Consider the following 13,950-nt stretch of genomic DNA (forward strand, 5'->3'; position numbering starts at 1 on the left):
AGCCAAGCCTTCAATGAGATTTCAGTGGAGACTGCACAACAGAATCACTTTAAGCTCTTCATAGTCACTGAAATCTTGATTTGCCATCAGTTAAAAAACATGTATGAACAAATCTGGGGAATAGAAAGAAAGAAAGAAAGAAAGAAAGAAAGAAAGAAAGACAAAAATGGTATTAGTAAAAAAAAATATTAATCAGTTATTTTGAAAAATACATGGCCTAGTTCTGAATAGCAAAACAGAAGCATAACATGTAGCGTATATTGAGCAAGTTGAGTATATCCGGCTGCAATAAGCTGCAGTCAAAAATAATGGCTAATATAGCACAATAATGTTAAAAAAAAAAAGCTAACAATGTGTGGCTCATTTGATGCTTTTCAAAAATGATAAAGAGAAATGCTTTCATTTTCTAATTTCAGTAATTATTGTGCTCCATCCCATAAACTGTAATGCAACCAAGCGCTGAACATTTAATGCTTGGCGAGGAGGAAAAAGGAAGCAGGACTCAGTCACTGGTGTATGCAGAGGCAGCGCATAGGGTCGATGCACAACACAGTCCCAGAGGAAATGCACAGCCACAGATCTTAGCAGCTCATAGTCAGCCCTTATTAAAAACCAGGGCCAGGCAAGCCTCGGCTGTATATCATAAGCCTTTATCTTTTAATGTGCTGGCAGAGCATTATACCACATTTAACCAGTCCAGCCAAAATGCAGTCACTTGGTGTCTAATTTTAACAAGTTATTTTATTTTTCGAGGAAAACCTTATCGCTCTAAACGCAGGACTGCTGAATTCTCACATTAAAAGGCCGCTTCATTCATTTCAGAAACGAAGCTCATGATGAGAATTGTATGAGGCTGAATTAAACTAAACATTCATATTCCAAACGCCACCTGTGTTTTGAAATGATCTTCTTTTCAGTTTTGAAGGGGAGTCGGTTGCCTTTTCTAAGCAGCTGGCTGTAATAAACAATGACACATCCAATTAAAAATGCACAACAATAAACGGTTTAAAATTAAGAACATTTCACACTTTACAACTAAGATGCTGTGAATTGCAGGTATGTTAATGCTCGCTATGCACACTTTTAACTCATCAGCATTTGAGCTGAAATAAGGTACATCATCAGTTCAAGGACCTAATGTCTTTTTGCTGATGAGGGAAATGAACATCACTTGCAAACGCAACCTGTGGCTGTATATTCTTCACTCTTTTTCTCTAACTAAATGCTTGCTGCCAAAAACTCTTTATGCTCCGGTTTAAACGTTATCCTTGAAATATGAGTGCGCTCTGTGTTATTTTTATTCTAGATTCAGCTCTTTTTTTCTTATTAACCCATCAGGCGTGACAGAGTAGAACTAACTGGCACTAACTTTAGGTGATTAACATGTGAGTTGTGTTAAGTGTCTGTGCTTTCAACTGACTATACTACTCAGAAACCACTGCCTCGCCTGCATCATTGACATCTTTAAACTGCCATCAAAGTGCTTGCTTCATTATAACCACCAGCCTCTCCCTGTGGCTAATATTAGGGACTATTTGGAGAGCTGCCACATATGACAAACGTCCCACAAGCCTTTAGTGATTGCAATGAATCCAGCATGAAAGTTATTTGAATGTCATTGATATGGAGATTATGTTTATACACAGCAATTATGAATTGGGGATATTTGGGCTGAACTTCCCCCAAAGTCCAAACTTCCAATTTTTAAGCTGATATTTGAAGTGGATCTTGAAAAAAAGAAATTCCATTAGTGTATTATGTGGAAAAGCCTCCAGGAATGTATACTCTGTATGCGGCTGTGTAGGGCAGCGTACTGTGTATAATATGCATATTTTAAACCTTGACGTTGAGAAGCCAAATGTGAGCTACCTGCTAGCCAAGTTTATGGGGCATAAACAGTAAATAATGCTGCTGTGTCACATTTTCCTAGAAACTTTATTTAGATGCACTCACACTTTATTAAGTACCCCTTGCTTGTACCCACCTTTAACTACAGAACTGCAGCAAAAATCTCAAGCCACCCCTCATTTCTTTATATTTGTTTGGGAAATGGGAAACAGGTGCAGGCATTTATTGAAACATATGCAAAAACAGAATTCATACAGTTCTGATGAATTTACTGTAAAGTCCATATTTGGGTAAATCCCTTTTCAACAAAGTCTGAACTCTTTTAGGCAAGATTTTCTGTAATTTCTTTAAGTACTCTTCAGAAAGCATTCCAGGCTTCTTGAAGGACATTCAAGGCTCTTCTTATGATGTTGGCTGTCTTTAGTTTCTTTCTCAGTCAAGATGGTGCTACACTACTTCAATAATATTGAGGTCTGGGAGGAGGCCAGGATTTTGGTCCACATTAACATGACATGTATGCAGTGGCTGCAGATTTGTCGGCTGCACATCTGTGATGCAAATATCCATCACATGCCATAGGTGCTCTATTGGATTGAGATCTGGAACTAAATTAATTTATTATGTTCAACAAACTCATTTTTCGCTGATAAAATCCACTCAAAGTATCCAGTGTGAGTTAATATCTTTTGGCACTCAGCACTTCAGGGAATACTTGTGGACTTAGTATTCAGTCTTCTTCCATAATCTTTTCTTTTTTGACGAAATCAAAACTCTAGGAAACTGTGACTTCTGATCTCCAGTATTAAAGCCCTGTGCTCCGTACATTTGCTACCCCCCCACCTCACTTGAAAATTATTTTAATGAAAAACACAATCCAGGCAACTGTGCTTCCCCAAATATGCAGTTAGCAGTAGAATACAAATGTAGCAAGATGCTCTCAGATATCACAAATCTCTGCCTAGGCAGAACTGTATTGGATTTTCTATATGTTGCTTTTTTCCCTTTATTTTCTTTAAATATAATTTAAGTCTTTTGTACAGCAGTAAATATCAAATGAGGGTAGCATGACAAATATTTACTTTAATTACACAAAAATTATGTAGGAGTAATGGATAATATTGATAATATTGATTTATGAATAACTGGACTTGAATAACTTGAGCTTATTATATATTATACTGCAGTGTATTGCTGACTGAACAGCTCGTTCTCTTTCTCCCGACAATACTTTCCTTTAGGGTTATAACGCATTTTTGAAAGAACTTGACAGAAAAGATTTGAAATATAAAAGTGAGCTCAGAGGTCAAATATGACAAACTATAATTCTAGGCAGTTAAATTTAATGCGTTGTTTTAAAGATGAAAGAAATTTTAAGAAATTTTGACCCTGAAAAAGAGGTCAAACTAACATGAAAGTGAGAATTACCATACATCCCATTCCCTTTATGCCTACATGTTGTTAATACAAACAACAGCAGTAAGAATCATAGTTTTAAATAGCTCCTTTTAGCTATCATCGCTTCGGACTTCAGATCAAGCAATTAACCTTGAAGGAGAGGTCAGAGGTCAAATGTGACATTTTTCTGTTGACAGAATACCCATACTTCTAAAAATCCTACTCTCTAAGTTATAAGGCTTTCTGTCATTTTTCGACCAATAAATCATTACGTTGAAGACCTTGGTGGACATGAGCCAAATTTTTATGGACCTTTAATACAACCCTTCTCCATACCACTAAAATGTTTTTAAGAATGCATTCAAAACATTTTGGGCTATTGTCTTCACAGACAGAACAGCACACAGGCATGCACACACGCAAACACTACCAAACATGTAATCTTTCTGATAACAATTAGTAAGACACAGTAGTAAGAGGGTGTCCTTGTAGTGCAGTTTTAGTACTGCACAATTTCAGCATTAATGAACATATATCATGATTTAACCTATCAACATTTATCAACAAGATGCTTGCTTAAGGTCATCTTAATATTTTAGGTGTTTTTACACAAGTTTCTGTTAAGTATATTTTAAGGTATAATAGCTAGTATACGATTAGCATCAGGCACATTTTATAAACATTTTGTCATGTATGAAGATAAAATGATTTAAGCAGAAACTTAATCTGAGCATTAGCTGCATATTATGAATAAGACCTTAAAAGTGAATTCATAACTGTCTTGGATACAGTGAATGCAAACACTTAAACACTTAAGCCCTGTCAAATGTAGATCTCTCTCTCTCTCTCTCTCTCTCGCTCTCTCTCTCCCTCTCTTTAAGTCTCTTTACCTGGGAGGACTTGCTAATGGAGAATAATCCCTTTAGAACTCCCCAAATCCTCTGTAAATCAAAATACAGGGGGATTTTGTGGGACATGTATTTACTTCAATGAAAAATGTCTTCAGAGCACACTAGTAAGATGATAGGCATCATAATCTGCTCCAGTTTGAGCTTTTTAGACCTAAATTCCATCTCTGAGTGCACTTTGTATTTTTGTATACCCATTCTTTCCCCTAGTTCTCTAAAAAAAACAAAAAACAAAACAAAACATTAATAGAGAATCCAGATTTAATGCAATTCCACATGACTGATGCTTTTAGCATCTTCCCAAACAACCAGAGAACCTAAAGACATCTTGCAATCTCTCCACTCCACTCCATAGGCAGAGGTGCGTGACAGGGGCATTATAGGTGCATTACTCTCCACTGATTCAAGATAGTCCATGCTAGTCCATGCACTGGGTCTGAGCATAGACTGAAGAAAACTGGGGCCATGTGTGTGTATTTTTTAACAGTATTTTGTGTTTCTTTTTTTCTGCTGAGATGCAAAAAATCCATCACAGAGAGTCTGAGTTGAATCATTAAATGTATTACTTTATGTGGCTTAGTGAAAAAAAAATGTACACAGCAGCAGCCATTAAAAAAAAAACATACCTAGGAAAATACTTGATGTATTATAAAGAAGCAAAGTGGAAAATGAACAACGCACTGTAAAATGCATGCCATTACATTTAATTTTAAAATGCACTGGAACAAAGAGCATTAAAGCAAGAACCAATGACTTTTCTTCTTTCTCATTCTCACACTGCTCAACCTTTCCCCTGCTCTTTGTGTTGAAGAATGGAAACAGAGAGTGTGTAATAGTGTTCTCCACTATCAAAGACAATCATTCATGGAGCATGAGGGTCCATTAACCAGAGGTTTGCAGTGCATTTCAGGCCCTCATTTTGTCTTATTGTTTTGCTACCCATGTTTGCTGAAGTCACACTAATAATAACAATGCAAGTTTTCAACTTACTTCCAGTTTTCTTTTTTTTACTTAGATATAACAATGTTTTTGAAAAACTTCAGTCTGGATCAGGCATTTTGGTGTCTTATGAAAAAAACATTACACTGATTAATGACCGCTATTACCAGGTTTTCCCCTCTTGTAGAATCTTAATCTACAAATCTTCTCTTTTAGTGGTATCAGTGAAAAGATTTTGACTTTACAATGTATGTTTAGCTTTATTAGGGTAGATTGTGAGTAGATATCTGTAATCTGGGCTGTCTTTGGTGTGAATATGTTGGTGATTTAAATCTGAAATCGGTCTTTTTATCATGTGACTTGAAGGAATGACCTAACATGTATTCTGTCATTTCTCTAATTTACACTGAAAGGTGTTTGACATCAATTGCTGCAAGAGCTTTTAGTCAAAGTAGATATGTCTCCTTAACATGTCTTAAAATAATCATATACTATGTCAGTGTAAGTGAAATAATATACAAATAGAAGAGAAAGATGACTCTACTATGAACAAATGCCAAAATAATGTATTTTTTAAATAACCATACAGCCCATGGGAGTTTTTAAAGTGAACTGTCCTTTTAAGGGTCTAAGAAATATTGAAGTTAAAGTTATAAAATTAAATATTAAATTCAGGTGTGTGGTATGTGTGCTCTCACTGCATGAAAGTCAGGCGCCCTTTCCCTGCACTGGCGCTGCATATTGGCAGTAAGTAATGAAATGTAGATTCATCTAATATGAATATAATTCCAATTTCCATTATCCTCAGTGCACCTCTTTTCCAGTCCAATTTCTCTTGGTTCTTTTGTAAATAAGTTTATTAGTAAGCCTTTGAAGATATTGCAATTACGGCCCAGAAAATATCCATCCATTTATCCATGTTCATCCATCCGTCCATCCATCCTGTTTATCCAATTTAAGGCCCTGCTGGGCTAGACCCACACCCTGCACAGGTGGCTAGTCTAATATAGGGAGACAGACAACCATTCACCTATGGCCAATTTTAGAATCACTGTTTAATATAACTAGCTCTGCTTAGGACTGTGCTTGAAGGTTGGAGTGCCTGAAGAAAAGCCACACACACACACACACACACACACACACACACACACACACACACACACACACACACACACACACACACACACACACACACACACACACAGAGAACATGGAAACCCTTCGTGCTGCGAGGCAACAGTGCTAACCACAGTCCCACTGTGCCCATACCTAAAAAAAACAAAACCCCCCACAAAATATAAATCCTTCCATCAGTGGAGTACAACAATACTATAATAATGTCATGAATAGCTTGAGTGCGCGAGAGGAACATGCTTTGTTTTTCATGTCTACACTACAAAGGTTTGCAGGAAAATGGTTATTGTAAAATATAACTAGATTATTTGAGCACTATAAAAAAGCAATTATCTTTTACCATGCAATCTGGATAATTATCTCTATTATCCCGCTTTCATTATTTGCCTTTGCTTACATTGTTTCTTTCTTTAGAATGGCAGAGTTGATAGAAGTGCTAATGTAACATTTAGGGATTCTACAGGCACGAGTCTGGCAGGCGTCCTACTTTAATTTTTATGGAAGCCGTGATGCATGTGCAATGCCACTGGCTGAGTTAAAAAGAAGTGGTTCTAGTTGATGAGACTGAGGAATTGATAGGACTTAGCCCACTTAGATGGTGTGTCCAGAAAGCATAAGGAACACATATAGCACTTGGAAAATCACAATTTGGGGAAAGAACTCTGATTGCCTCAGTAAGTTGTAATTTCAGAAGTGACCCATGTTTAAGTGTGAGGTCTCTGCTTTGCTAGTGTGTGGCTGTTGTGTGGTTTCTCAGGTAACATTTGACTGAACTTTTTCTATATAATTGATGTATCTGGTAGAACGGCTCAACTTGTACTCTGCAAGTTGATAAGTAAAACTTCACAATTACATAGTTTGTGTAACAGTTTGAAATGTTTTTTCGTGTGTGTGTGTGTGTGTGTGTGTGTGTGTGTGTGTGTGTGTGTGTGTGTGTGTGTGTGTGTGTGTGTGTGTGTGTGTGTGTGCCACCCATGTTTGAGAGGTTGAAAGAGAGGAGCGGGGTTGGTATTTGCAAACTGAGCCGCACACATCGTGATGTCCCACTGTGCAGGTAAGAGGGCCAGTTGTATTCAGAGGCGAAAATGTTACGCATAATGTGATTATGGTCTCAGTAGAGACAGAATTGGAAACACATTTCAAGCCATTATTAGGAGCGCTACTCAAATGCTAAGCCAGAATTGTTTGTTCACGGCATAACAAGTTTATTGTTTTGTTTTTTTTTCCTTCTCAATATTTCCGTGCTGCTGAAGAGCTCTTCTGAGAGCAGCAGGTGCTTCTTGATCCCAGCAGTGCTGCTCTGTTCCTCCCTGTGCTGCTTGTCAGAATGACATCTACCTCTGCACCCAGGTCTCGCCGCTGCGGTCTGTTTACCTGACAGAGAATTAATAAAGGTTCTCCACTGTACCTTACTCCTGCTCTGAAAGTCTGTGGTTTAGCCCACTGTGCTTCAATTACCCCTCGTGCCTTTCCCTCAATACTGTAGAGTTGAGCAACTAAAATGGCTCAGAGAGTCTAATTTGTACACTTACAATTCAGACAAATGAATTAGTAATATAAAGTGTACTGTGGAACACTGATTGAAACTTGTAGTTGCCAGAGGGGGAAAAAGAGATTATTCTAGTAAGCAACTGAATGTTCAGTAAATCGCTGCCCTGAGGAGGAATTGTCCAATCATAGCTTAACCAATGTAAGCTGAGCCGACTTGTCAAGCTTTGTAATTCTGCTCATGCAAGAGTGACGTAAGAGTGATACTTCAAGCATAGTGTCTGTTTTTAGCAAACAAAATCAGAAACACAACAGCAAAAGTGTGAGGAATGGATTAAACTGTGCTCTAATCTGACATATTTTGCTTGTCCAACAAAGTGAACATTTAACATTTAACTTGCAATTTGTTGCCTTAGAAATGGTTGCTTTGAAGACAGAGACCAGGCCTGTGACCACCTGAAGTCGGTTGACTGAGCCATTATTCCGTACAGTATAGCTGCTATTAATCCAGGAAAGACAAAACAAACTAATTACATTAGTTTGTAGAATTAGAATGTGTAATGAAATGGCCCATTCATGACTACCACATCCACACTTTACCATTACCAGCTGGACATTCAGCTTTTTCAGCTAGGAACTTAATTGGTAAGTCAGCTGATAAAGTCTGCCAACTCCTGTTGTGATTTTCAGCTGGTAATTGCTGGCTAGAAAAGCAGAAAAGAAAAGCATTCTTTTGTGTACTTCTGTTTGAATCCAACCCCATTGTTCCAAATAAAGGTCGTTCCAAATAAAGCAGTAAGTCTCCCATCGTATTCCAACATTTCAATTTGAAAGCTTTAGCCAGGTGGCATGCTTAAACAGATGGTCAGTTGTTATAGGAGGAAAAAAAGTTTTTTGGCATCCCTGTCAAGTTTCCATCTGAGGACATCAAACCTTCATCCATGCTGACAGTGGCTGCTCTGGAAAACAAATGAAACATGACAGCACAAATTCCTTATGCTTAGATGCATCAATGGCCAGTTGCCAGAACATGTACTGATCAACATCTGGACTTCTCATGAACTTATAAGTGCAACTAAAGACAGCAGAGCAGTACTTCTCCTTCAGAGACTTGGGAATAGACCAGTTCTTAAGTTACTTAACTGCAGTGACGTCCCTCCACTGATGGCTAGCATTATTTCATTATTTTTGACGTGATTAAAGGAAGCATGCAACATTTATCTGTGGGTTTTGTTCTGCTGACTTCTGTCAACCACATCCTTTTCCTCTCAAGAAGGCCGATCAATATTTAAGTGCCTCTTTTCTTTTGTGTTAGATGTCTAAAGTTCATCTCACCTCAAGCATGTGGCAAGGACTTTTGTCTGGTCATCAGCTCCTCTCTCTTCAAAGTGAACACCTAAAATATTTAGCAAGAACAGTCAGGTATTCAGATGCAAACCCTGCTCGGCCAGAAATCCTGGATGCTGGATGAACTTACCAAGCAAAACTTTTTCTAAGACCTGAAGTAAACAAGTTGCAATGCTCCTTATAGCTTTCAATTCTCCATGAGTGCTGCATTTTGCACAGCTAGGTGCTTTTTTTTTAAGGGGTGTGTGTGTCTTGTTTACACCAGTTGACCGAAGGAATGACATCTAACTAGAACAAGCAATCCATGCTACAGCCTTGTGATTAATAAAGCACATATTGTAGTTGAAGGGAATTGGGAGGATAAGTTGAGGCTGGGAGGAGACAGCTTTCACTTAAGTGTTCACGCATTTTGGAAAATGGCTTACAATCCGAACAGAGGAAGGAAAGTATGGTCAAATCTCTGCAGATTTTAGTGAGTCTGAGACAGAATCGTTTTCTCCCTCAACAGGCAGCTTTATACTGTTTTGTCTTCCATATCCACTGTACACTCGGCCTCTCCTCTGTACACACCAACACCGTTTCAGGATTTGCAGATAAACAGTTGCCTGCAAATTACATTAAAGATCACTTGCTGTACATAAAAGGAATCAAGTGTAGATATGACCTAAATGTTAGGTGTTGCCTCTGGTATTTCTTAAATCTTATAAACGAAAAAGCCTCTTTTTTCATGAGCTGATAAGTGGCAGCTGCATCATGTGGCAGTGAAAAAAAAATCACTTTTTTCTCCTGGGAGATTGTCGTCTTGTCTGAGCTGTGGTAAAGCTCCACTGGAAATCCCTGGTATGCTGATGAGGGTTTAAAAAGGAATAGCTCATATAATGGGGTGATCCTGGGTGACTTATCCAGATCCCTCACTCATCTTCTTTTATTGCTGTTCACTTTGTCCCCTGTGGCTGATCCACACATGGTGGGTGAGCAATGCTGGAGAAATCCTCAGTGTATTGCCTGTTAATTTTCATCTGCTCTGGTTTTGTCTCATCGGAACAGACAGAGTTATCAAGAATGCATTTTAAATGATTTTGAGTACAACTTTTGCAACAGCCAAAGCAGTGATGAATCAAGGGTTTTGCCAGTGGAGATTTTAAAACCAATGAAAGGGGCTATTATTTAATTTCCATTCATGGCTCAGATATTAAACTTGTAGACACAATGTGAAGGCATACAGGAAATCACAGTATAATACAGTGCTGCAAAGTATTTTGAGAATACAAACCGTAAGATATCTACTGGCTCCTGCTTGTCATTTCAGCATTTAGCAAAATGTTCTCAGACTATTGTATCTTATCAGTTACTGCACTACACAGTTATTTTTCAATGCGAAACTGTGGAAGATGAGTTCAGTAATCTCACAGCCTGAGGAAAGAAACCACTCCACAGTCTCCTGGTATGGCAGCAGATACTCTTGTTTTCCAGATGGTAGATGGTGGTTCTGGATACTTTTCATCACCTGTTACACTCCAGCAGTTATGATGCTTTCTATCTAATACAAATCTGGTCTTCTATAATTTTATTAAACAGTTATTTGTAAGCTTTCTGTACTGGGTGGGCCATGACATCATCTGTGTGATATTGATATAAATTGGTCAACCTAATATTGATGTAAACAGGAGTGTCTTAGACTCCTTTTTTTTCCATTTTCCTTAGGTTTGTTGATACTGAGCAGCAGGTTGTTCTCTGTGCACCACAGTGCAAGATGACTCATCATTGTTTGTAAAATTCCAATTTCAGTACACAAAATAAAGTGGAAGCCACGTCATTAAAATCCAATTTCTATGAACAACTTTTCTATTGTACAGGTAACACGCTGAGACATTGTTTCCATTTCTGCTGCCAAACTGCGCCGAGGCTTTGCAGATTACAGTTTGTGTCTTCTGACTTATTTCTGGGATCAGTATAATATTTCACAAGTCAGATCACCAAAGATAAAATATTAATTTAACCGATTGCAAAGAATTCTAGATGGCAGACACAAAGATCCAGTTAATGTTCTGAGCCTCGTTGTTGTGTTTGTGTAATTAGACTTTTGCAGGCCTTTATCGGCATAAGATGGTGTTTCTTTGCATCTCATTATAAGCCGCAGTTTCATGAATTAATCATTTTTTGCAAAATATCTGCCGGATCCAATTACATTGTTCCTTGCATGACCAATATTCAATTTGTCATCATGGCATGTCTCTTACTAAACTTTTAAATTAGGCACACGCTCTTTAATGACGATTCAGCAGCTAAATACAGGATAATTGCAATACGTACATGATATTAATCAGAAGTGTCAGGTCATGTTTTACACCGAACCTTTTAAAACTTCAAATCAAAGACAGAGAGGACATGATGAAGGACGCTAGACGTTACACAGAAAAATGCTTCACTAACAGTTTTCTGACTCTTAAAAGGATCTAGTCAACTCTTGACAACGCTAATGTGGCTATTAGCTATGTTTGAGTTGTATTTTCCATTTCTGGGAATATTGTTTTGCGTTACAATACAAAACTGAATTTTATATAATAGCTAAATTTACAAGTTGCACTATTTTGCAATGTTATGTTCCAGTAAGTTTCAATCACCAATACATTACTGAATTTTGGTTTAGGCTGAAAAAGTTGACCTCGGCAAGGATGTCAAAGGAGAATGAATTTTCCACTGCATTTCAACAGGAGCAGAGTAAATAGCAATGTTTGACTTGTATTGACTATTTAAAGTAAGCTGCAGCCATTTGCTTTTGTAATGTTTCTAATACACACAGCATAAAATGTTGTTGTTCTTTTTCTTTATGTTTAGTCCTGCTTCAGTGAGCTCCATGCAGGCCTACTCCTCTCAATAAAGGTTATCTAATATTTGTTTTGGTAATGAGCAGGTATATAGGACTGACATAAACTTGTCTGTGTTGCTTACATCTACTTTTTTATAGTTAAACTAAATTTTAAACTAAATTTAAATATAGATAAAGATAAAGTGAGCACTGTATTCTTAATAATAGATATTATCAGTTAAGGTTTTATCCATGGGTACGGATGAGATAACATAATGGATGCCTCTAATTAAAATTCTGTGGAGAGGACAGTTAGGCCTCATCCTCATCCTGAAGTCAACTTGAACAATAAACAAAATGACTTAAAGTAAAAAAAAAGTTGAAATTCCTGTTTGAGGGGATTGCATCAGACCAATAGACAGCGTTACTTAACGACCTCCCTGCAACCTTGAATATATTCACTGGGGTTTGTGCAAGAAGTGATGTTATCGTTATCCCTGAATAAAATGCAAAGATTATGTCCTGAGGAAGATGTTCCTTTGAGAAAAAATGTAAATGTAACCCCAAACTAGTCCATTTAATTAATTCATCTTAACTATGGCCTGTAAAAAATATATATATACATCAAATGACTTTGCTCAGAATCTGCTCCAGTGTGTGCGCATTTGTAAGCCTGAGTTTCTGTGTGTATGCTAGAGCATGCAAATGCTGGCATGCGTGTCTCAGTGCTTGTTATATTAGCTCGTAAAAAAAAAAAGAAAGAAAGGAAAAAAAGGCCTTTAGTTATGAGAGGATCTTTTCTCACCGGGAAGATGACCATCCACATCTCGATGAGAGATGTTTGTATGTAAATAAATCAGTAAAGGTCAAAACCTCCACCAGTCTGCAACCACAATTAGAGCCAGTCCTGAACTCATGGGTCTCTTGAGTGCGGGGGCACAGTGTCTCTAACCCCCACCCCCCTGTTTCCCACCAGTGTAATGTCAGAAACCCAAGCAGAGAGAATCTGAGTGGGAGGTAGATTCAATGGGAAGCTCTCACGCTGTTTACCACTTCTAATGCTGCACTGGGTGTGACTGGGTGTGATGCTGACATATGCAGCGGGATCCTCTTCTGTTGTTAGAGCTTTGCTGACAAAACCTGTGTATAAGTCACGGATTGCCTAATAGTTACTTTTTGGAGTTGAGCTCGTGCACCGCTGTTATTAGATGTGAAATCTTTTCAATATTTAAAAGCCTCTACAGCAGACCAGGATCTGGCTGACAAATATGTTGGTGGTGAATAATTTAAAGGGAACAATTTACAAAGACTAGCCACAGCAGAGGTTATGAGTCTCTCTTTTTGTTTTCCTCTGCGGCATCCTGTTGAAATGAGAACAGGAATGAGACAGAGAGTTTTTGCATGGACGGTCTGTGTGCACATGCTTTAAAATCTATGCTTACATATGCATGTGTGCCAGATGAATGTCCTGCATCGCACTGTGTGGCATAAAGGGCCTGAAGCCATTTGTTAGTTTGCTGTGAAGGCAATTTCATAATGTCCTTGTATTACACAACAGTTTTTGTCTTTTTTTCCCTCAATACATATATTCATGAAAGCTGAAAGCAGGATGGGGCTTTGTTATCAAGATACCCAATGTTTTATTTTCAGTTTTTGTATTTTTTATGAAGTGGAATGATAAGGCTGCTTCAAATTGTTGTTTATGGTACAGTGATGATGCAGCAAAACATTTTCAAGGTGAAATGCATATTACAAAATGGTGTTTATCACAGCAGGGAGGATGCTTCCACCCATATACACTGCAAACTTATAAAATCTATATTTGTCCTATTACAAGCCAAGATATCTTTCTTGTAAAAGTATACTATAAAATGAATCTCAGTGATGGAAGGAGTCATAGGCCAGTCAATTTATAAGGAAGAGACGGAGACGAGTGAGAGAAAGAGGGAGACAGGGTGAGAAAAGAGACTGATTGCCTTCTCTCTTTTTATATCATTGATTTATTCACACATGGAAATGGGGGCAAAACAGTATTTTGTCACAGTGATTAAAACTCAATAGAAAGATTGAGCCTCTTCTTCT

This window comes from Rhamphochromis longiceps, linkage group LG13 (genome assembly GCF_057381845.1).
Source record: "Rhamphochromis longiceps isolate RC_006_pf linkage group LG13, R_longiceps_female_GT1.1, whole genome shotgun sequence".
NCBI classification, from domain to species: Eukaryota; Metazoa; Chordata; class Actinopteri; order Cichliformes; family Cichlidae; genus Rhamphochromis; species Rhamphochromis longiceps.